We start from the raw sequence: 26,300 nt of genomic DNA, 5'->3' as shown, positions 1-26,300 counted from the left end.
CATTCTAATGCAGAAAATGTGTATTTAGCAAATATTTTAATCAACAGGGAATTTAAACACAAAGTCCAGAAGCAATAAAGAAGAAGATAATCAGGGCAGATAGCCAGTTCTATGGGAGTAACCAGATGAAATACAGCAGACTATTATTGCATGTAATCGCTGACAATATTCTCATGCTACACCAGCGTGACCTACCTGAACTAATCACAAGCCCATTATACATATCCAACCACAATAAACATCTTTCACTTCATTACTTAGCTTTCTGGGGAGCAATCAAGACTTCATAAATAACTCCTTTAAACATAGCCTGTCAATTTCTCAGTAGTTGGAGTAATACTACTATGACTACTACTACTACTACTACTGATAACAATAATAATGATGATAATAATAATAATAATAATAATGATGATGATAATAATAATAATAATAATAATAATAATAACCACTCAACCTTTCATTCAAAGGAATTTTCTTCTTTCTTATAAACATTTGGTAGATTGATTAAGTCACAAAAAAATAAACTTATTATTGTGGTACAAGGATGACAAGGTTTCCAGTTGCATCAAAGTCATATGAGTGGATACAAAGAAACATTCAGCAGTGAATGAATAATTATGTGAATGAATACTTTTTTATGTTTCTGAGAAAATCAGCATAAGGCACAACATTGTTCCCGGAAGGCCTTCAGTGAGTTTCGTGGTAACAGGAAACTCACTAAAGGTGGGCTGCTGGCATTATCATTTAATCCTCTGGGAGTATAGACCAAGGACAAAAGAGAATCATTCTCACCAAAAAGACAAAAACAGAGTGTGACAAAATATAAAGAACAGATCATTTATTGACTGAAAAGCGACCTAAGTGAAAGGCAGTCTGAGCGACAGAGTGCAGTTGCATTCTTTTTCTAGTTGTTGATGGATCCCTTTTTATTGTGCTGATAATGGAAACGGTTGAGTACAAGTGATAAATTGATCACAATGTTTTTTAATGTCCTCACTTACCCTACTCATTAAGACACCCTATCCACACAACCAAGGACCATAAAAATATGAGTTAATCAATTAATTAGGGGGAGCTGAATCAAAGACACATCCAGAGGAAACCCAGCGGCACAGGTGGAGCGTGTACATTTCAGCATGAAATATAAAACTCTATAACTTGAACTTTTTATTGGAAACAACACACACTGATCACTATTCCAGTAAATATCTCCATTAGAAAGCACATTAAAGTAATATATCTTAAAAGAAGTATATCTTAAAATTTTATGTGGTGCAGTGATTTTTATCTAGGCAGGCTTTTCCGTTGTATAAACTGGGTCACTTTAGGTTACACAACCTCCAATTATGTACAACTGTACCAGAGCTTCCTCTTCCACATAACCTACCCCACGCCTATAATTTTGGCTGCATTAAAAATCTGTTACTCTATCCGTAATCATTCATTCATTCATTTTCTTCCGCTTATCCAATTTAGGGTTGCAGGAGTGACGAAGCTTACACACACGGGGAAAACATGCAAACTACACACAAAAAGGCTTTAGCCTGGATTCAGTTGCTGTGAAGTGGTAGTGCTAACCACTCCACTATCGTGCACCTCAGTTTGTAACCCTGTCTTCCCTGAATATTATTTGTTTTAGCAGTGGTGGAATGATTGGTAGTGTTTTTTCAGCAGCACAGCCATGACTGAATAATTGTAGATGTATCCAAGGAATTTTAAAGCAATACTGCAGGAACCAGTGTGTTTCTGATTTTTGATGGCTTTGTGTGAATGCACATTGAAAGATGTAGATTTCAGCATAGCTCAGTAATTCAAACCAGCCAAGGCATAAGAGGACCAGCATCCACCAGTGAAATTGTATGCATATATATGTGTGTGTGTGTGTGTCTGAGCTTAAAAGAGTGACAGACAGAGGGAAAAATGTGGACTAGTAATCACAGCCTACCATTTTTCATGCAGTGCTCCCAGGTGCTATTTATAACTTATTTGGAACACTGCTTCGTCACTTTTTGACCCGAACCAACTGAACCTGTGATGAGCATGTTCTTTCAAGTTTACCCAAACTGAGCAGCAGATTACGGGCATATCACAATGGAGCACTAATCAACCATGCTTGTGTAAAAATACATTTTAAGATTCACAAACTGTGAATCTTATTGTTAGTCAAATAAAAGTGGGTATAATTTAAATTCAACACTTGGAAAATTACCCACTCTGTTGTGATGTGACCCTAAAGTGAAACTAACAGGAAATGTGGTAATTTTGATTGTGCTTTTGAAAAATACTGTCTTGATTTGGTTAACTCAGGCTTGCGTGTCCTGATTTTACCTTCATTTGATGAGTACAAAAGAAATGATTACAAGCAGAGCAAAAACCATATCTTTCTATGGACACCTGACTATTAAAAAGACCGAATTGTCAAATATGAAATTTTTAACGCACAACAAAACATTATTTTATCCTTTTTTTAAAAAAACTCATTTCAATTCATCAGTTCCATTACCCACTTGTTAAAATTAAAACACACACACTTTTTGTGTTTTTATATCCCTCTGTATTATCACTACTTTCCAACATTTGTCTGCTGTTTTTACAACTTTAGAGAACAGTTGAACTTCAATCGTATAGACTGTGGGAATAATATTAAGAGGAGATAATTAGAGAGTGATGGGTGATAGAAGATCTTGCTAAGATGGTTAAGCATACAGACATTCAGAGTACTATTAAGGAAATAAAGCTTGACATATTCTCACTGCGGGGACACATCTGACAATGCTGCGTTCCACACAAGTGATCTGTGAGAGCAGTGCAGGGTTGCAATTAGTGTCATAAACTGTAGTATTATAGAATATTGCTAAAATGCATAAATATATTTTAATTCGGGTGAAACCAATGCATACACATCATATATTAAAAACTAATCCCAGTATAAATCTTTAAGACGTCTCTTTTCAAGTTGAGGGATTTATATCAGAGTAACAGCGGTCATCATTTCTGCTGTGAGATTGCAAACGTTTTGAATAGCATTTGTGAATCAAATGGTTTGGCAAAGTCTTGAAAAGAGCAGAGATCATGCGTCAAAGTCTTTGTAATCCTTGTCACTAAAATTGCACCGTGATCACAGCTGACATTCCCTATCATTATTCTCTCTTGTGTGGCACAGCCAACGCCATGCACTTCACACTACAATCCAAGGCAGAGGAGAAGTGTGACAGCTGGGGCCTCTAAACTTATCTGGCATATAAGGATGCTGCTTTTAAGGTGGAAATGCCTCCATTGCCTCAGGAATAAATACTAACATTATATCCATACTGTTACATTCTCAAATCACGTCATTTAAGCTAAATATTAGTTTTTTAATGAAAAAACAGAGATGCAAATGAGAAAAGCTTTCCTCGTAATTTTGGAACACTGCTTTAGTGTTTTGTTAACATGTAGGTTCTGCAGTGGTTGTGCTAAAGAATCTGCTCACTATTTAACTGCACAAAAACAAAAGACATACAGGTTTCACACTGCAAAATATATAATATATATATATAGGTATATTTCCTCTCTGTACACCTAATAAATATAAATGTGTGTGTGTGTGTGTGTGTGTGTGTGTGTGTGTGTGTGTGTGTGTGTGTGTGTGTGTATAACCTAACCTAACCCGACATGGTTCAGTAGGCGTGAACCATGTCGGGCCCTGGTGCTGTCCAACTCTTCATACTGGAGACCCTTTCTTGGATATCTGCCACTGTGATGGTTACCGGACCCTGTTCAGGGAGGTCGCTATGGTCTGCCCTCAGATCCACTAGCCACTGAGCATTGCCGTTATGGGTTGCATCCTTCTCCCATATGCTCTTCCAGTATTGCTCCGTCTCCAGCCTTGGTGGTGCTGTTCTCTTTTTGTTCCCTTGCCACTGAGAGTACACCCTTGCTGGTTCTGTGGAGAACAGCTGGTTTATTCTCCTGCCTTCTATCTCTCTGGTGTACCTCCTCAAGTGGCTGGCCAAGGCTGTGAGTCTTTGCTTGGCAGTTTCCAAGGCCTCAGGTATGGACAGCTTGCTGTATTTCTTATGCACCTTCTTTGTCGCGCCTTTCTGCAACTCCGTTAGTTGGTTATATATATATATATATATATATATATATATATATATATAATATTAATGTAAATATAAATCCTCTCAATCTTCTGACATTGAAGCTCCAATAAATTTTAAGAGGTTGCTTATTTTAACATCTAAAGTAATCGTCCTTCTCTTTTTCAGGGTGTTTTGAAATGTTATGGAGGAGAAATACTGTCCAGATGCTGGAAATATTTCAGATTGTAACTGGTTTTTGTGTTTAATGCCATTGACTTTTTCTGTAAACCGGTGAAAAACAGTTAAACAGTTAAAAACCACAACCATTGTGAGTAGGACTTTGACCTTCATGGATGAAAGTGGAATTGCTATCACCTGAGAATATCACTGCCACATTTCATTGTCATGTCTCGGACTCTTGTGGAGAATCATAAGAGATCATTTAACTCTCATTTGGCAACATAAGATTGCTCAACAAAACAAACAACAACAAAAATATAAAATGAATAATGCTAAAATGAATAATTTAGTAAAGGAATTCAATTTATTTTATATGTTTTAAAATAAAATGCTGGGAACAGGATGGTTACTGTCTGTTTTTATCCTTCGAGCTTTGTGCAGGCACCTTTCCTCAACTGATGCTTAATAGCTAGATGCAGGTAATGTTCTAGGAGGTTTAATTCAGCACCTTCCAATCTTGAGTCTATACTAGTACATCCCATAGCAGTTCAAATGTTTCCAAATACTTTCTATTGCTCTTATTCCTCTGTAAAATGTTGCCTCTCTACAACTTGTCATAACTATGCTTAAAATATTGATGTGGAACATGCTCATTTCTATGGAATGCCAGGACTGCCATAATGAATTAATTAAATACACCATTAAATAATTAATTAAATGTGGCAATAATTAATTAAAATCTGAAATAATTAATTACATAAATATTTACAACACATGTAATTAATTAATTATTGACATATTTAATTAATTAATTGCATATTTAATTAATTATTGACATATTTAATTAATTAATTAATAACACATTTAAATAATTATTGACAGTTTTAATTATTTATTTATTTATTTAATTCATTTTGGCACTTTTGTCCCCTTCATCTCTCTCCATGAAATAATTTTATCTGTCAGCCTCACCCATCAAACTAAGTGGGCGGGGTTAACGCTGCCATGCAGCTTCTCTAACATTTGATTGGTTGCCGTGCAAAGTAAGTCAAGACAGGTCGATCCTAGATAATCGATTGCTTGTGTAGACTTGGGGCAGCCAGGTATCCCAGAATGCATTTCAAATCACAGGCAGCGATGGTGGTGGTGTAGTTGTAATACCCCATTTTTCTGTCACCAACTACACTTTTAATAGTGTTTTACCCGCGAATGTCGCAGCGTAATCTTCACATGTCTGGTCAGGTTGTCAACATAGAACATGTTTGCGAAAGTGCTCAGATGTTTTCAGAGATTTCGCTAGCTCTGCTAACAGTCAGCTGACAGAGCGCACCGAGCTCACAGCCCCGGTGTTACAGCTTAACTGTTTATTTTGTGTGTATTTGTTTTGGGGGAGGGGGGGGGGTTACGTTAACCGGTTTGTTTACATATTCCACTCTCCGTGTTCCACATGTTGCATTCGCAGATTCTCATCTTCACCGAACGATCGTCTCTTTCCACCTGGTCTTGTGTCTCTGTGCTTCTGTAACATAAAGAACGAGCTTACATTTTTCTCACGACACCAACGGTCAGCTCAACAGGCCCTCAGTTTACCTGCATGCATCCTCCTCCTCACCTGTCAGCGGTTGTTTAACACCTGCTGCTAATTCAAGAAACACGCCCACGTTACCTGGTGATAGTCACAGTTTAACTGGGCAGCCGGTGCTCGATATAACGCAATGTTTTTCTTTTTTTTTTCTTTTTCGGTCATGTTATGTTTAACTGTCAAAGGCTTGTTACAAACTATGAAACACATCGTGCAGACTTCTGGATGTTAGAAGAAAACTAATACTGCTCATGAATGAGACTAAAGGCAGGAAGGTGTCCTTTAAAACTAAACGTGTTAATAGGACCTCCCTATTTATATAATAGTTTATGATATAGCACGTGTATTTCAGTAATAGCCTACTCATTTCAGTGTAGTGGTGTACAGTCACACAGCTCACGTGGGCATTATCTGTGATACTCCTTAACTATAATTTATCCAAGTTAACTTCAGTTAACCATTCAGACAGTTCTTTTGCAATGAAAAACATAAACACCCATGCTGCCGGTAGGTTTCCGCTGTGCCAGCTGTTTACATTACGGCTGCTTATGCAGTAACCATGGTAACCTCGGACTCTGAGCGGCTGGATCGACGCAGGTCAGACAACAATTTTACATATATGATCTTAAAACAGGACACAGCCACTATACGTCCTGGCCTCATATCAAATGTGAACGCAGACTGAGTCTATGTTTGACGTTCGCTTTATATCTAATCTTCCTCTCAAACATTTAAACAGCAGCGAGTCTGCAGCTGAGGGAACACAAACTCAAATTGTCGGAACAGGTTCGATCGTGTATTCATTTGGTGATTTATTAAATGTACAACTGTTATTCTAATCTGCTGCTGAGTCTCTTACGCTGATGAAAATGCAGAAAACACAGATCACGAACACCTGTTCAACCAATCACTTTCATTCCACTTTGATCTGCGACAAACTGATGCGTTTCTCTCTGTTACAGTGTTGCGTTAGACTGCTATATTTTTGTGTTCTTTATGCTGTAGATCAGGGGTGTCGAACTCCAGGCCTCGAGGGCCGGTGTCCTGCAGGTTTTAGTTAACACCCTGGGTCAACACACCTGAATCAAATGATTAGTTCATTACCAGGCTTCTGTTGAGGAGGACATGTTGAGGAGGTCGTTTAGCCATTTAAATCAGCTGTGTTGGATCAAGGACACATCTAAAACCTGCAGGACACCGGCCCTCGAGGCCTGGAGTTCGACACCTGTGCTGTAGATTTCCACGTCTCTGGAATAGTTGGCAGTAATAAGGTTGATTTTCTGTAAAATCATATTGATATGACCCGTGACATATTCGTAGATGACAGTTAGATTAGTCGGCTGGGAAACTCTGTGTTAACTCAGAGAGCTGAAGATATCGTGGAGATGCTGACCTCGCTCCGTGGTGTACAGGGCCATTTACCCTCATGATTAATATTCACAATAAAAATATTAGCCGAACATCATGAAGTCTGTATGTGTTTCATAGTGTCGAACAACCGTTGTACAGTTAAAGCCAGCAGTTACTACATGACGGAAACACCAACGTTATCTCTTTTATGCGTTTATACGCAGGTCACGCTGATTACTGAACAAAAACCCAAAGATCAGCTGTTAATCGGATTTCTTTGCTCTCTCTCCTCCTTAAACATGTTTTTAATGTTAGTTATAATTCAGAATTGGCGACTGAAACACGTAGGACACATACGAACATCAGGAAATAAAAACCCGATAAATATAACCTCAGTAAAAGAAGTCAGTGTCAGCGGGGGTTATTACAGCTGTATACCCGAGGCGAGCGGGTGTATCCCACGCTTTGCCGTGAGACTGGGCAGACATCTCCGAAATCATCGAAGCACTTTTTCAAAGAGGCTGTATCTTGACAAACCGACCAGAGATATGAAGATTAAACCACTACATTCTTGGCTAAAAAAGTATTAAAACGGTATTTGGTGACACACAAACAGGGTTTTTCAAAGTTCAGTTCTGTTAGTTTGCACGTGCCGGTTGTTGTGTGCTAAAAACAATGGCCACCAGGCCAAAGCAATGGTTTTGACTCGATCAGCGTTAACCCCGCCCCCTGAGTTTGATGGGTGAGGTTGACAGATAAAATTATTTCATGGTGAGACCTGAAGGAGTCAACTGTGCCAAAATGAATTAATTAAATACACCATTAAATAATTATTTAAATGTGGCAATAATTACTTAAAATTTGAAATAAATAAATAATTAATTAAATGTGGCAATAATTAATTAAATATGTCAATAATTAATTAAATGTGTCTATAATTAATTAATTACATGTTTTGTAAATATTTATGTAATTAATTATTTCCAATTTTAATTAATTATTTAATAGTGTATTTAATTAATTCATTATGGCAGTCCTGGCATTCCATACATTTCAACCAGTTACTAAAGAGAACACAATTTGGATTTAGCACATTTAGGCATCATATCTTAAAATCATCTTTAGAAGGTAAAACATAGAACATTGCCTATGTCAGAGAAAACCGGCTAGGTGTCTTTTTGCAACCTGCTCTGAGCTGCATCCTGATCACGTCACAAAGAGAGTGGGATGCTGTGGCCTCCAGGTTTACGTAGATGTTAATTCTAAGATTTTCAATATTGCTGCAGCTGCAGTTTATGTGGCCACTGCTAAGACTGATTTCTCCCCATCTTTCCCTCTAAAAATAAAGACTAATCTTATTTTAGTGCTGCTGCATCATATAAAAAGTTTGATTTTTTTCTGTACTAGAGGATGTTCCTTCCAACGACAGTCTCACTGAGCTGCTACTGTAACTACAGTTGTAGTCAGTTACATATCTTGCAGCAAGGCACATAGCTACAAGTAAATGTTAAGCATGCAAATGCCTAGTCCTCTGTTTTGATCATGAGCATGAAAAGAATATTGATAGACAGCTCTGATACAATACCAGTGAGTACTGCTGCCCATGCATAGTGCAACTCTGACTCATCGACTCTGAGGAACAGTGGGAGCTTCATGTTGTTTGCTGAAGGGAGCTTATACATCAATAGCAACCAGCCTAATGAGACAGCTATTGGATTTGCTGTTTTTGATGTTGTGGCTTTTGTTTTTGATGTTCTTTAAGTTGATCTGGGCCCAGATTTACATGTTTTATACTGTTTTTTGTGTTTATGGAAGCCAGAGTAAGTAAAACTAGAAACATTTTATCCACGCACGCACATTCACAATATAGGTCTAGATTTTGTACAGTGTGCACTTAATGTCAAATAAAACCCCTCCAAATTAAAAATAAACAAAGAAAATAAAAGTCATGCTTTAAGTGAATCTATTAATCCAAGGACAAAACATGTTGCGAATGCCAAATACTCCCCTCAGTTTTAAAAACAAACTACTCCAGAATAGTCTGAGGAATCTCCACAGTGCTGTGCCTCAAGTGTAGCCCTGACATTGATTTACACATCTTCATCAATCCAATAATCCTCAAGCCCAAGTGATGAGTTAATACATTTATATGGTTGGGAGCTGCAGCAGAGTCAGCATGCAGAGATTCTTACATTCTTTATGTTTTGGACTCATTTTTGCTCCAGTTGTTGGGGATTGAAACAAAAAGGGTTTTCTCTCCTTTTTGGATAACCACGATTTTGTACTCTAATCTGTTGGGGATGGCATTGTAATGATAAAAGAAGGCACCATTATACTGTTACAGAACAAAATGGAAAACAAGAACAAATAAGGCATACGTACATGTGCAAAACTTAACACAGGTGCACAGAATCATCATCATCAATTAATCAATGACCCAAGGCAAGTAGAAGAAATAAATCCCGTTCACAAGCTATAATGAACAAGCCAGGTTCGATTTGTGAAGTCTTGATATAAATTTTAAGATTGCTTTATTGATCCTTTCTTTCGTCAACTTTCGTCAACTTTTGTCAGTATCGACTATGCAAGTTTTAATCTGGTCTTTCTGTAACAGTATCTGTATGCCATTTCTGTGGGTAGTCATGCATCAAACAAGGAAAGGTCATATAAAAAAATGAAACTACATTACTTCTGTGAAATTTTATTGTGATATGTATTGTTTTGACAGTTTATTTTTGTCATTTGTGAGGCATGCACACAGTTCTGATGGGATAACAACTCAACAGGCCACTTCTGACATACATCCTAAAATATTTCACTGTAAAAAGAAGGCTTACCCAGCTAGTGATTATACAGTAACATGGGCTCATTGGTCATTACACACACTAACAGGTTACAGTGATTTTAACAGCTAGTTAAGAAACATCATTTAAAAGAGCCATCAATCATAAGTGCATCTCACCACTACACACTAACACTAAGATTAAGCTCAAACCAGGGGGTGCATAAACAATCACAGCACAGGGAAGTAGATCATCCTATCAAGGCACATGGCCACCTCTACTTTAGGCTCTTGGCTTTTAAATAAAGCAAAACACATAAGTTATTATAAAAAATTATATTTAAAACATAAGAAAAACCATCACCCTTTCTGTAGTTAACCGTACTGCAGAAACACATTGGTGATTCACAGCTATAAACAGGGTCTCCTTCCCGTAGTTAAAAAAAAAGAAAAGAAAATTAAAAATCAAAACAGTCACTCAGAAACAAAATGTACAAACCTAAGAATAAACTAAATAACCTTCAATTTCGAGCAAATAAACCAATTATTTGTTGTGTGAAGTGGTTAACCACACACATCAGCTTCTCTAAAATAAATAACAATTTAATAGATTAAAGGCATTAACAGCTTTTCATATTCCACACATACCTACAGCTCATACTGTTTTAAAAAAGGGTTTTGAAGAGCTGACAGATTAAATAAAATAATAAAACTTTCTGGGTCACCACAGAAAATCTGAGACAGTTGTGGCTAAGATAGAGAACTGATTATAACAGATACTAGTGTCCAATCACTCATTGGAATGGACACATTTTTATTTTAAGATACGACCTAGAAAGTAACCCTAAAGAAAAAAAGGGGCAAAGCCAGCAACAAAATAAAAACATCAAAAAAGTGGCAAAACAAAAAGATAAAGGAAAGAAACAAAGCAGGAACACTTCTTTAGGCCAGAGTAGCATAGCAGCTCTGCTGTAAGGCTATTAGCCACCCACCCAGACCCATGCACAGTAAAAATAACGTTAACTTTAAAAGATGATAACAGAAATAAATCCAAGTTCGCAAAAAGCTAAAGTTAGATACTGATCAAATGGCGTTGCCTGTTTCTAAAAGAAGCAGCCAACACAGTGCTCAGAACACCTGCGTAATACAGAGTGAAATAACATGCAGCATAAAAGAATAAATGAAAAGAATAAAAGAATAAATGACACATCAGCCATCCATGGAGAGAAGCTTCTGAGAAAGTAAGAGTCCACAGGCAATTTCTACAAAAGTACAAGTAGCAATCAATCAGCAACAATAAAACCAATTCAGACAAAGGCAACTGAGACTCCTAAAAGGTGATAGCTTTGGAAGCTGGGTGAAAGGAGACCTGGATGTTTACAGCAACAGGAGAGCAAGAGAGACAGATGTTCAGATGGAAGCTCCTACCTATAGTGTAACCTCATAATGCAATTGGTCACCGAACAAGCAATTAGCAATGTGACACTAAACAAGATATTCATTCTATACATGTGTATTTGCAGTATTGACAAGTGGTTCTTTGGAGAAAGGGCAACTTAGGACAATGACCTAACCTGATTCTTGTGAAGTTGTCTAGAGTTCAATGCATAAAAATGGATTTACTAGGATGCTTGCAGGGTAAAGTCAGCTCAGTGTCGAGTCATTCTGATTTGGACATTTGCATTCTTACATACAGCTCATTCAACTAATGTCTAGAAAAGTTGAGGGCAGCAGAGCATATGTAAAAAGGGAACAAGCTGAGCAGAGTTACTTCTAGCCTTGACAATTAATTTTAGAAATTCAAAGTCCCAAATCTCAACCCAGTACAAGAACGACAGCAAGTTCAGCCAGAAGTTTCTCCTGCACTGACACGATATCAAGTCATATGGAAATTAATATTCTGACAAAATAGGTTTAGGGTTAAGGGGGCAGACCAAATTGTCTGTGGAGATTCAGCAAGCAGACAAGTGAACTACATTTTTCCCTATGCCTGATATTCAAACATCACCAATGCAACAAGCACTCTAATAGATTTAGATTGGTTGCTGTTTAAAAAAGCAATTTTTTTGTGGTTTTATGTGGACTAAGAGGCCTTTTTTTCCACGACTGACTCATATCAGTAAAAACAGACAGATTACAAGACATATCAAATCTTTTTATGCTGACTTTCTGACAATTATTGTGTTATTTGTTCAAAACAGTAGCCATAGCAATTGAGCTTAATATATAAATAAATAAACCTGTTGAAATTACTAGTGAACCATGGGCTTAGATTTGATAACCTAATTAGTTAAAATGCTCAAAAATGTTTAAAGATATCTCTATAAAACATTTGCATTTGAGATTTTATTCCCTGAATAAAAAGTTGCCATAGTAACTGTCACATTAACACTAACCTTTCCCCTGTTAAGTGTTTAGCTGTATTATATTGTACAATAAATTAATCCAATAGTTTCCATTTACCTTTCTTTGACTTGCTTGTATGTCCACTGTTGCGCTTTAATCCTTCACCATGGGGACCAGCCGTGAACAACAAGGCACTCTTATCTACTTAAATTGCAAAGTGAGTCTGCAAGAGACAAGACTCTGTCCTCTCCTCTTTAATTGGGACCTTGAACGCCCGGTACGTATAAATACAAACGTATAACACCATTCAAATATAAGGACAAAGTGACTGTAATAATCAACAAGAACATGAAGAACCTTGTCTTTCCTTCTCTTTCTGATGTAATATAACACCTAATGTTTGGTAATCACAGTTTGACATATAAAGGTGTTTTGTTTTTGTTTTTTTGGTCCAGAAGACCTGCTTTATTTGGTGCAGTTTGAAAATCTCTCATACTTCTGAAACTACAAGAGTTTACCCTTTATACCCTTGTATTATTTATTTATTTGCGTACATTATATGGGCATGAGTTTTGGACAACACCACTGAATTTAGGTGTTTTCCTTACTAATGCTACATGTGTATAAAACCAAGCACCTAGCCATGCATTCTGCCTTTACAAACATTTATGAAAGAACGGGTCGCTCTAAAGAGCTCACTGGAGTACAGTTTGTGAAAATCAGTTTGTGAAATTCCACAATCAACTGGAAGCACTTAGAATCGACAGCGACTCAGTAAGTAAGTAAGGTTCATTGCATGGGTTTCAATAGCTCAGCACATCTGGAGCTATAATGTGCATGTGACTCAGTACTTTTGTCCATATTCCATGCTTCTTCTTGTTTGGCAAAAGTGCTGTTTTCTTTTATAGTCACTCTCACACACTCAGAAACAGTCATAGTCACATTCATACTCAAGTGAAACACAACCTGTAAATTAAATACTCATCATGATATGATTTCTTGATAAAATTGTTGTCATTGTTGTTTCAGTTATATCATGACAGACATAATGCACCTACTGGTAGGAACAAGCATCCAATCTCTATTTTTTCCTATATACTCTGTCCACACACACTCAACACACCGTGAGGTGCCAAGGTCATTCTTGGCTCTCCACGCTTTTGTTACTTCTGCACTCAAGGTCAGAGGTCTTTAGATTTAAAACTAGGAAAACTCTAGGAGACTTTAAAAAGAAAAAAAATATTGATGGATGTGAGATACACTGCTCCGTAAAGAAGTGTTTTAAGTTGTTGGTGCCAACTCGGTCATCTTAACGCTATAGTTTTTCTCTTCATGTTACTTCAAGTACACTGACTTGCCTCAGTGCTCTCTACCTGTGACCTTCGTCGTCTTTCTCACTAATCCACACACCCAGCCCCACAGTCATGAATTTCTGTTTGCTGCATTCTGTGTAAAGTGAGTTATTATTTTTTTCTGCTCTGTACAACACTTGTCAGGGTCATGTAAGTCTCAAAGGGGGTTTAGAGGTACTTCCTGCTGAACCATCAGGTGATAATCCCCACATACTGTTACAGGTGATAACTGGCATACAGTATTGGGGCATTCAGTTGCACTGTAGCCAGAGGGCAGAAGGATTGTTTTAAGTCACGAAGTCATAGTTATTGAAGAGGCTTCACTGCTGTGCAATAGTCTCAAGTCACCACTCATTTCTTTATGTAGCGCTAGAAAACTGAGAAACGGATGCATTGATTTACTGAAATGTGCAAACATAAATGGAAATACGGTTTATAAGGCAAAAAAAATTGTACAATTCAAAGCATTAAAAGTCAATAGCCTGTATGAGCGCCTTCTTCAATACTGCCTGAACTCTCTAAGGCTTTCATGTTATTTCTTAATTAATCTTCATGAACAGTTCTCTAGGCTTCTTGAAGGACATTCAAGGCTTTTCTTTGGATGTTGGCTGCCTTTTGTTCCATTCTCTCTCAAGATGCTTCCAAGCTGCTTCAATTATATTGCAAACTGGGCTCTGGAGATGCCAATTCAAGTTCATCTGGGTGGTTTTTCCTAAATCCTGGGTCTCTACTTCTCTCCACCTGCAGTTAATTATCGGCAATCAGTGTGGCAGTCTTAAGGACTGATTCAGACTAGAGATGGCACGATACCACTTTTTTATGTCCGATACCGATATCATAAATTTGGATATCTGCCGATACCGATATGAATCCAATATAGTGTGTTTTTTAATCAATAAAACTGTTTTTTTAATATCTTGCTGCATTTTGTTTAAGTTCATACTCAAGTTTAACTAAACAACAACACTAAAGCTATTATGTTATACCTGCATGTAAAAAATACACTGCACCCAAAATATTTCATAGTTCAGCAACACCGATCAATCTAATAAACTTAAACCTACTCCATCCTTCCTATTCTGGTAGTTTAAAGAGTACTTAGCAGAAATATTAAGCAACCTAACTAATAGGGTTGCAAACTCCCAGCAAAAGAAAATAGGGAACCACCCCCCACCCTCCACCTCATGATGCTTAATCGATGTAATCAACTTCAATTTAATGCAGGGTGAAAAAAAAGCACAGAAATAAATTATTTTTCAAGAATAATTAAATAGATTCAACATTTTTCTTCAACAGAATTGCAGAGTGCACAGATGGTACCTTCCCAAAGGAAAAAGTACTATAGCTTACTAGAGTATATTAGACTTAACAGTTACTATATACAGTAATGAACTTCTATACATTTTACATCAGATTAAAACTTTGGGTGTAAGATTCACATAATTATTTATTAAAAGCTAGACATTTTAAATGAGAATAAGAAAGAAAAGTGTGTCTTTGTACCCCCTTTTCCCTGTCAATGCCCAATCGGCCCCCCTGGCTAAACTTTGCTAGATCCGCCCCTGCACAGTTACCAGCCGTCAGCTACGTAGAAAAAGATCCTGGTCTAGAAAGTAATATTAAATAAAAATTCTAACAGCAGCTTATCAAGCTTAAACGTGCTGCTGTTGTTCAGCCGCTGGTTTCCTCTTTCTGGTGCAAAGTGAGCCAAATACAAAGAAGAGAGATGGACTCTCGACAGAAGAGCCGATCAGCTGATCATTAAGCAGTTTCACGATTGAAGTAGCAGCAGGAGAGAGAGAGAGAGAGGCAGTCGCTCCATATATCGGTTGTTAAGCTTTACGTGGGAATGCTTTACAAACATTCAGAGATGAACTTACACACTTGCTTTACTTCTCTCTGGGATAACTTCCTCGGAGATGAAATGCCGGTTTGGTAGCAAGGCTACAAATACACACAGCTGCTTTATCACATGAGCACACTGCTCTGACGTGCTACGGTTATGAGCAGAGTTACGCCGTGTCACAAGTTTTGTGAGGTGCTTTTTTGAAATTTAATGGATCGGATTACTTTTTTTATTTCTCACCGATATCCGATCCAGTAATTTAGGTCAGTATCAGACCGATAGGTAATATCGGATCGGTCCATCTCTAATTCAGACCCCCATCTTTACCAGATTGTCAGCTAAACAGTACCTGTAAATCGATCTCCATGTTTTGTTTGCTCCAAGTGTTTCCTTGTTTAATGTTTCGTGCTTGTGTCTTTAGCTTCTTGCACCTCTGGATCATTATACACTTACCTCCATTCTTACCTGGAGTTCTTCTGTCACCGGTCCCTTGCCCCCCAACTCACTGCCTGCCTAAATCTTCCTCCCAGCTGCCATGGCACCGCTCACTCGACCTCCTGTCGAAAATATGGAAATTCACCTGCCTGCCCTCCTGCTCACCACAACCATCCAACGCTTCAGGAAATAATGTCTGACGTCTTCCTTCACCTGCTGCTCACTTCGCCACTGCCCCTGGAGAGTCACCCCTCCCTCAATAGCCTCTACTTGCCAGCCTGCCAAGTAAGCAACCTTCTTTACTCACCTAGTTAAAAAACTCACCTGAAATTTCCTGCACTTTAGATAATACCGCTCTCTTTCCGTTGCACTGCATTGAGCCTCTGTGAAGTTTCCTCCACGCTACGTTCTGCTATTGATTATCCCTGTGTTTAATAAAATCAGTTTGAGTTTGAATCGGCCGTGTATTGGGTCTGATTTTGGGTCCACTTTCATGCTGGCCTATCAGCCTTTTAACACCTTCTTTAAGGAAAGCTTGTGTCAGGTCCAATACAAACATATTTCTGCAACAAGGTGCTAGTACCAGAGTGGCTTTTGCTAAGTTGTCTGTAGTGTGTAGAGACAACACTGGCTCATCCCTTGAGTTAGGTGACTTTTTTATACTCAAATGAGTTATAGGTCAGTTAACATAACAAAATATTCCTTGTAAAATAGTCCAGTACAAAGACTCGACTCAAAGTGAGTTAAAAAGCAGCCAAAGACCACTAGAGAGCCTGGAGAGCTATTGCTCAAGACCACTTTAAATAACAAACTCTGGCTCCCTAGAAGAAAACTATAAAGAGATGACAAGTGGCTTGACACAGTGCTGTTGTTCTAACTTATCAACAGACATTTGAAATGTAACAGTAAATACTCAGTGGATAACCCTAACATCCTTTCATAGATCTTTCAGGCAGAGGAAAGGCGTGTTTTCAATTCATGACAGAATTTAAAATATGATTGAGTAGGCTGAGTAAATTATCCAGATGGAAACTGCTACGTCTACAATAAATGCTTTGTTCACAGGAAGTCATGCTCAGCAGATCTGTCTGTGGTTTGGCTGTCATCACACCACAGCGAAGACCATCTGCGGGTCAGAGAATAATAATTTACTTCCATCTGTCTGTTCTGTTTTCCATCCATTCCTACCTCCATTCCAAACCCATTCATCTGCTTATGTTGTATCCATTTGTTCATTAATGTGAATTGTATTTAGATGCTCAGTCTGTCTCTGCACAGTCATCATTATTATCCTTGTTTCCTTTATTTTAACAATTAGATGAGAACTCTTGGTCAGCAAGTATCTTGACCAAGAGCTCTTAAAGAGTTGCTTGGTCCTTTGAGAACTTGTGGTGTTTAAACCTTCATTTAAGCACCGTTTTTTTTTTTTTTTTTCAATGCATTCAATAAACACTAGATTATTTTCCTGCAAATCCGATGGCATGACTGTCAGATTAGAAAATTAAACTCTTGCTACTGCCTGACAGTTAGAGATCAGAGGCTACTTGACTAATTACTTTCTAAACATGTTATGACGGGCGATGATGCAGGTTTCTGTTGATAGAAGTAAAGCCCCTGGAGGTTCGTGCTGTGTCATCGCTGCAAAAACAAAAAACAAACAAATGAACAATTTTGTGGTCACATCACATTAGCAGTGATCCAAGGAATGCCAATTGAAAGATGCCTCTGCAAAAACAATCTGGAGAAGGCCTTTTTAATTTATATTCATGTTTTGTCAGTGTTTTGTTAGACTTCTCCGAGAGGGTTATAGTCTGTCACACAAATAGCCCTTTAAAATGTTCACTATTACAGCATGAAAATGATAATGACATTAACTACATGAGGAAAATAGATATGTTCTTTACCACTCTTAAATTTCTCTGCCTCTCATGTTTGTGAAAGAGCAACTTGCTTCGGGTAAAGACATTTAAAGTGGGATGGAATGATCTCAAACCTCAGAATCAGTAATTGATGATATGTTGACAGATTCACTTACTGAAGCACTATAAGTGCACTGTGTGATCTAACACTACCCTACATCTCCATTCTCCATGTGACTGCTCAATAAAGCTTTGCTCTGTGCACCGGTCTTCACTGCATCTGATGAGTTCTGACTTGCCACTGACTATATGTGTCTGTCCACTGCTCCTCTGATCCGTGCGTGACCTTGGCTCTTTTCCCACTCAGCTGTCTTTGTAGCCCAACTAACTTTGTGTGTCCAAAGCACAAAATTCACTTGTGAATTTTCTTTCAATCATGCATATAGACAGACTCTTTAAATATCTATCTAAAGTGTATTTATGCAGCTATAGTTTCATTTACACTTTCTTATGTTTTTGTTGTCAGATGTCAAAAGCAGTATGAAATTCGATCATGGCTCATTAATATTGCATCAACCAGCATGCATTACAATGAAAATTATTCTTTTTTGATCATTACAGTGTCTGATAAAAGTGGCCTATTTTCACATTAAGAAAGGAAACATGACAGAAAAACAGACTTCCCTCACAGCTCGCCAGCCTCCCAGAGGGAAAGTCATAATCTCTGGTTATGATGCCCAAACCTAATTTATTGTAAGAGAAACTTTACCCAATACTGTGTTCCATGTCTTCAACTTCATGTGACATATGACAGTTTGGCAGAAGTTGAGCAGAAATTATGTTTTTGTTATGATTTCTATTTTGTGTTTTCCTGTTTTGGGGGTTTTTTTTCAGTTCAGTCTACTGTGTCACTTTCATCTTCTTATGCTGTCAGAATCCTCTTCGTTAATTTTTTAAGTCGCCACCACATTCACCGCATTCAACAAGATGTTGAAAACATTCCTTTGAGATTCTGATCCATGTTAACATGAATGTGTCACATACTATCTGCAAATTTATTGTCAGCTGCACATTCAAGCTAAAAAAATGTGAGTACTATCACATCCCGAAGGTGCTGCAATGCTCTGGTGACTGGGGATGCCACTGATGTTCAGTGAACTTACTGTCTTCATCATAAAATCAGTGTCGAAATGACTTCTGTATTATTACACGGTGCAGAATGTTAAAAAAAACCTCCCTCACATTATTCCACTACCAGCAGCCTTGAATGTTGAGACAAGTCAAGTTGAGTCTACATAATATGTTGATGTTCATCATGGTCAGGTTTTTATTTATTTTTTCAGTTTACAACTGTACTCTTTTATTGAGCCTGTGTCCACTGCAACCTCGGATTTGTATTTGTTTTTTTTCTTGTCTGACAGGAATGAAACTCGATGTGGTCTGCTGCCGGTGTAGTTCATCTGCCTCCATCTTCTGTGGCATGCAATCACAGATGTTTTTCAGCTCATCACAGTTGCAACAAGTAACTCCCTGTTAGCTCTGTTAGATTACTGGTAGTTCTTTCATCCTTAAACCAGTGTGATTCAAACATCGCTGGTTGTGGTATGACATACATTTGATACTAAAAGTATGTGATACCAAATGTATGCTGTATCATTATATATTTGTATAATCTGTTGATACCAGGTTGTGGTAAAAAACAAAACAAAAACAACCAAAAACTAAAAAAATCAGGTTTCCCCACTTCAGAACAACTTAAGCAGTGCGATGGAACAGAGCACAAAGATAAAATAATTACTGGAACTAAAATGTTTACTTTACCGCTGCAGCATATTTTAGCAGTGTTACGGTATTCATCTCTTTTCCTTTTAACATCAGTGTTGCTATTTACTGATATGTGTTTTATGTTCTTTATAGACTTTTATCTTATAACCATTTGATAATGGAATAAGTCACGTGATCCATGAAACACCCTTTTTAGGCTGGTCACAAGCTGCCAGTGACATATCAGTCATGTATGGCACTGTTAACTTAGTGAGTTCATAACCAACTTTGTGTGCCCGTTTTCCTAAACACCTGCGATCGGGTAAGTGAATCCAGGTGAAGGAAAGACCCTGGATATCCTGAACTCAGTTCATATTATAGGGCCCTGATATGGTCTTCTATTGCTGTAGCTCATCTGCTTCTGGGTTTGCTGCGTTGCCATGTTCAGAATCATTTTTCTGTATACTTTGGTTGTAACCAGTGGTTACTTGAGTTTCAATTTCCTTCCTATAAGAAACTATAAAAAATAAAGACATCTTACTGACAAATGATTGATTGCTATAGTCTTAAAAAAACAAAACAGCAAACATCCTCTGGGATACACTGCAACTGATATCCAAAATATGAAGAAGTTTGCACTTTGTACTTTCTATCACTACCCCTCTTCAGTGTGCTAACAACTTCTATACCTATGAATCAGAGACAATAAACTCCATATGCAACAGAATGAAAACTCCTTGCTATAGGAGACCTCTCATCATTACTCTAATGCAACTCTCATGTTCAGAAGTTCTAATTGAATTAATATTTGCCATATAATAATTTACAAGGGGCACTTTAATATATGCATTTATTATTCTGCCCAGATATGCAGGTATCTTTCCATCATCTGGATACCCTTACCCTAAAACAGGCAATTAGGATAAGTGGTCACACTAAGCTGGTTATCAACTTGGGAAGTTAACTCAGGATTTCCCCTGGGCATTCACATTAAAGGAGTGGTGTTGCCAGCATCTAAACAATCACAACTATGGATAATCATTCTGGTAACAGACTGGCTGATTTTGCAAAGGAAGATAATATTGGGAAAAACATCAAGTTGTTAAACACAGACTGAAAGCAACACAGCTGCTGCAGACAAAGCAGTGTGAGTGTGTGTGGGAGGGAAAGGACTGCAGTAGTTTAGTATTAAAATCACTGTATGAATTTGTGAGAGCTTCAAATGTTTTGGTCAGTAAGAATGGAGAAGAGCTACTACATTAAACCTCATCCTACCAACATATTTTACATACTTGGACAATTGATTGGGGTCCCTTAATCATTTACTGTAAGAAGGAATCATAAAAGGATAATCATTATAATAATTTAGTAGTATTAGTGTGGGTAGTATTGAATTTATATGATGAAATCAATCGGTATAATATAAAATAACTGAAATAAACACAAGAGCAGTCAGCCCAGAGATGTAATCTTGCCACCATGTCCTGGGTTTGTCATAGGGGCTCACATTACATGCTAGAAACACTTCACCTATGAGGCATGCTGGTCAGATCCCCATACCACCTCAACTCACCCCTTTATATGTGCAGGAGTAGCTGTTCTACTCTGAGCTCCTCACCCCTGTCTTTAAGGGTGTGCACAGGCACCCTTTGGAGGAAACTCATTTCCGTCACTTACATCTGTGATCTTATTCTTTCAGTCAATACCCAGAGCTCGTGACCGTAGGGGAGGGAAGGAACATAGATCAGTTGGTAAACTGAGAGCTTTACTTTCATCCTCAGCTCTCTCTTCACCACAGCAGACTGATATTATGTCTGCATCGCTGCCTAGATCGCAAAAATCTGTCTTTCAGTCTCTTCACTCCACTCCACTCTCTCCTCACTCATGAACATGCTACAAGATACTTAAACTCATCATCTTGGGGCACCACTTGTGGATTTTCATAGGCAGGCTCTAAATGCATAGCCAGGGTGAGGAGGGTGCCCACTTTGGAAACCTCAGAAAAGCATCCCTGCATTTTGCAGATGATGTGGCTCTGTTGGCTTCATTATACTGTGACCTTCAGCATGCAGTAGAGTGGTTTGTGAAAATGCTGGGAGTCTACACCTCCAAGGGTCAGCGCTTCCAGGTCTGAAGTAGAGCAGCTGATTTTTGTCCTTCTGGGTTGGGGGAGAGAGGCTGCCTCCAGTAAGGAAGTTCAAATGTCTTGGGATTTTATTCACAAGTGATGAGAGCGTGAGTTGGACGGGGGTCGTATTGGACTATTGTGGTGAAGCGAGAGTTGAGGTGAAAGGTGAAGCTTTCAATCTCCAAGACCATATACTGTATGTCCCAGCTGCTTAGCCTGCTGCCACAGCAACATGAGATTGGATAAGCAGAAGATAATGGCTGGATACTGTAATAATTAAGTAACATGTTTGAAGGCAGGAAGGAAAGCCAACAAAGATGCCGACTGTATAGGTTAACAGACTTATCAGTATCACAACTTTATCATTAAACATGAGCACATCTGATGAATTATAATAGAGTATTTCTTCAAATACATTTCTTAGATGGTAAACAAGCACAAAGGATGCTTTGTTTTAGGATCTTTAATTAATATTTTTCTAACAATAAAATTGTTATAAAATAACTGTTTCTAGCCAACAAATCAAGAGATTATGTTGTGTCTAAGAACAAAATAAAACAAAAGAACTTAAGATCTTCCTAATATCTGTTCACAGGTTAGGTTAACAGCAAACGTTTTTGTGGTAAATTTACCTGTTAACAAGTGAACCACCTTCAGACTACAGACAGTCCAGGGTAAACCCTAACCTTAGCTGGATAAGATGAAATCTTACTTGTTACTTACTTACTTGTACTTCTGTTAGTTTTAGCAATATAGTGTATGTAAAGGGCAATTTTTTTGTATTTTTCTATGTTGAGTATTTGTAAATTGTTGCCACCATCTTTCCTCTGTCTTGTTTTGTTGAAGTCGTCATGTGCTTCCTCACCCTGTGTGTCAAGTGTTTGTTTTTAGATTTGGATTAGTCTCCTTTGGTTATTCCTGTTTTAGTTTGAAAGTCTGTTTTCTGTCATGTCCCATTTCATTTTTATTTCCTTCCTTCCTTCCTTCATTCACTGATTGTATTCATCTGTTGTTTATTTCTTCTTACCCGCTTGCTTGTCTGCCAGTGAGTCCCTGTAGCATTCCTGACTTACTGCTAAGTGTTTTTGGTTTTCTTTGCTCCTTTTTTGGATTTTTGTTCAGTCACCCTTTTTATTAAGGACTTTACATTGGTGTAAATAAATGGCCGGCTTTTTAAAAATGATTCTTTCTGACTGTAACAAAATTTGTTTTTGATTCATAGCCCCCTTTAATTGTACAGTTGCATTACAGTTCTAATAGTTCAAACAGAGAAAACTTCCAGGAGAGAGAAATTAAAGAAATGTCTCTTTTTCTCTGTTTAAAAGATTATCTATGAAATTACTACTTTCCTTTGTAGTGAATACATGAGGATTATCAAACTCTTTGCCAACAGTGTGATCTCAAGATAAGATGTGTGTGTTTTCTCAAAACATTTTGCAAATGACTTGTAAATGAGTAGTAGTGAAGGTCAAAACCACTGACTGTTAAGGTGATGGAGTCCTGCGAAATTATATCTGTATTTGTCTGTTTTTAGATACAAATTTATTATTTCTCAAACCCCAAAAGAAACATACTTATGATTTGTTGCAATTGTAAGTGAAAGAATTGGACATTCAAATTCCCTTTACATATATTATATTGCTAAAAATACTTGCTCATCCACCTTTACACACCTTCACCAACTTTAATCCGTAGGATTCAACGTGATGCTGGCCCAACCTTTGCAGCTACACCTTCAGCTCTACTGGAAAGGCTTTCCACAAGGTTTAGGGGTGTATTTATGGGAATTTTTGACCATTCTTCCAGACACACATTTCTCAGGTCAGACAATGATGTTGGACGAGAAGGCATGGCTCGCAGTCTGCACTCTAATTCATCGCAAACATTTTCTGTCAGGTTGACTTCAGGACTCTGTGCAGGCCAGTCAAGTTCATCCACACCAAACTCGCTCACCCCGGTCTTTATGCACCTTGCTTTGTGCACTGGTGGTTAGTCATGTTGGAACCGGAAGGGGCCATTCCCAAACTGTTCCCACAAAATTGGAAGCATGAAATTATCCAAAATGTCTTTTTATGCTTTAGCATTAAGAGCTCCTTTCATTGGAACTAGCCAAACTCCTGAAAAACAACCCCACAACAATATTCCCCGTCACGAAACTTTATACTTGGCACAATGCAGCCAGACAAGTTTGGAGGTCTGTAGCAATTGACTTTGCAGAAAGTTGGTGATCTCTGTACACTATGTACCTCAGCATCTGCTGAACCTGCTCTGTGGTTTTATGTGGCATTTTGAATCTTGGGCAATATATAAAGAATGTATTTAAAAAAAAAAAAAAACCCCAAAAAGCAGCCCACAAACCAGCAAAAAAAAAAAAAAAAAAATGTCTGGGATGCTCTTGTAACAACTATCTATGTTCATCTTACCTTATCAAATACTTATTTACTTTCCAATACAGAAAATTTGTATTACTCAATTGATTTATTACCTCATTAAAGCATGATGCTTTATTCCGAAATCCTGCTGCACCACCATTATCAGCTTTACCTATAACAATTGATACATCATTTGCTAGATATTTCAGGGCCTGTCTTTCCTTCGGGGGTAGATTAGAATAACATCTGTTCGCTGCAGAAGTGAAAAAATAGGAGAGACCTAACCTCTTTTTCAACTAAATGACAAAAATGTTGTACACAGGCAATAGTTTCTGGGGGAATAAATAGGCTTAGGCTTGAATTTCTTACTTATTTGTACCCACTAATTGGTTTTTCCTCACTCCAGTAAGCAGAGTGTACAGAGGGAGGGGTATGAACAGAGTCCTTACATGGAAAGAATGCTTAAGAAAGATTTAAACAATTCAGTCTTATATTGTCACTTCATCATAAAAAAGACAGACCTTTAGATAAAATGGCATTTCCTAATAATTGAGCTGTCTCTTGAAGAAACTGATTTCTTGAGGTATTCTTTGCATATTTGTGCCCCCTGTCACTTTGTCTTGTTGATCTTTTTTTTGTAGCTCTTCAGGTGCTGACTGGGCAGCAATCTTCTTGCATTCCCTATATGTTCTCCCTGTGCCATATATACCTGGATAGCCAGGGGTGTATTTGATCATTCTTGTCATCCAGTGTATCTCATCAACACAACTCGAGCTTAATCTCAGAATTTTCTTTCTTATCAGAGTCCGTTAAGGAGGTGCGTCATTCATTCAGTTGAATCAACTGAAGTGAGCTAAAATTCGATTTTAAATCCTATTGCAATCTTGCAATATCAAAGGGGGTTTTCGAATGCTCTTATGTGCGTATTCTATAACTAGCAGAATCAAGACTTGGGAACCTTTATTTAAGATTTCTCAACACTTTCTGCCCAGTGTAGGTACCTTATCAATTTTAGTCCCCTTATAATACTTTGGAATCCAATATTTGGATAAAGTTGGCCCATGGGGCATATAGCATGACTCCTTCTTCATCAGGTGTCTCATCTATTTAAATTAGGAGTATAAGCATCCTGGGAGGGATTGTGAAGAAAGAAAAATCCACAGTCCACATTTTACAATCCATATCCACAAAAAATCAAATGTAGAAGCCAAATTCTGTGACCATTCACCCCATGTCACAAATATCACAGCTTCCCCCATGTTTATATGGAAAATTAAAGCACCTGGGCTCTGTCTGCATGGTTTTATACATTTTATACTTGAATAATACAGGCATAAAAAAAAAAAAAAAGATTTTTCCATGGTAAACAAAGCTATGAATATTTAAATTTTGGCCAATATTTGGTATACCCTAGAAAAATCCTGTTAAAAATAGTAGACAAATTTAAAGACCAGTAACAAAATAAATTCCAGTTCAATCTAATTTTCATGAAGAATTCATGGCTCCTTAAGATAAAAAGGCAGTGAGGTGAAGCTAAAAATCTATACTTTTTCCACAAAATAGAAACCACTACATGGCCTGACTTAATGCCAAGGATCTTGGGTTTTCCCACAAAAAGTGCTCTATGCTGGGTAACCACTAATTTTAGCCTGGTTAATGCAGATTATAGGATAAACTCTTTCAGCTTTCTGCCGGTAAAGTCAAATTACCATTTTTCCCAGCATGGCACATGCGTGTTGTCCTTCTTTGTTCTAGAAGAGTGTGAAACATTAACATCAGCTTGAATCTGCACACCACAGGGCTAAATGAATTACTTACACAAAGAGCATACAGAAGAGAGAGCAAATATGAAATTTCTAAAGAAAAAAGACAACCCCTTCTCAAGATATTAGGACAATATATGAATAAAAACAGATTGGAATGACTTTTAAATTAGCTCTACCAGTATGGTGGCTCCATGGTTACCACTGTTGCTTTACAGCAGGTGGGTTCTGAGGGTTTGGACCCATGCTGGACTCTTCTGTTTCTAGTTTGCTTCTTACTGTATTTTATTTATTTATTTATTTATTTGAACCAAGCTTCAGCTTCTCCCAACATCAGGCAGACAGGAATTCTAAATGCTGATATTGTTCCTTCCTGATTAATAAAGGTTAAAAGAATACACAGGTTTTTGAAACGCTTGGAAATGTTACTGATAGTCACTAGTGTTATTTTGATTGTTACTAAAGATATCTAAA

Source organism: Oreochromis aureus, linkage group 2 (genome assembly GCF_013358895.1).
Source record: "Oreochromis aureus strain Israel breed Guangdong linkage group 2, ZZ_aureus, whole genome shotgun sequence".
NCBI classification, from domain to species: domain Eukaryota; kingdom Metazoa; phylum Chordata; class Actinopteri; order Cichliformes; family Cichlidae; genus Oreochromis; species Oreochromis aureus.
Note: the sequence above shows the minus strand (reverse complement) of the source record.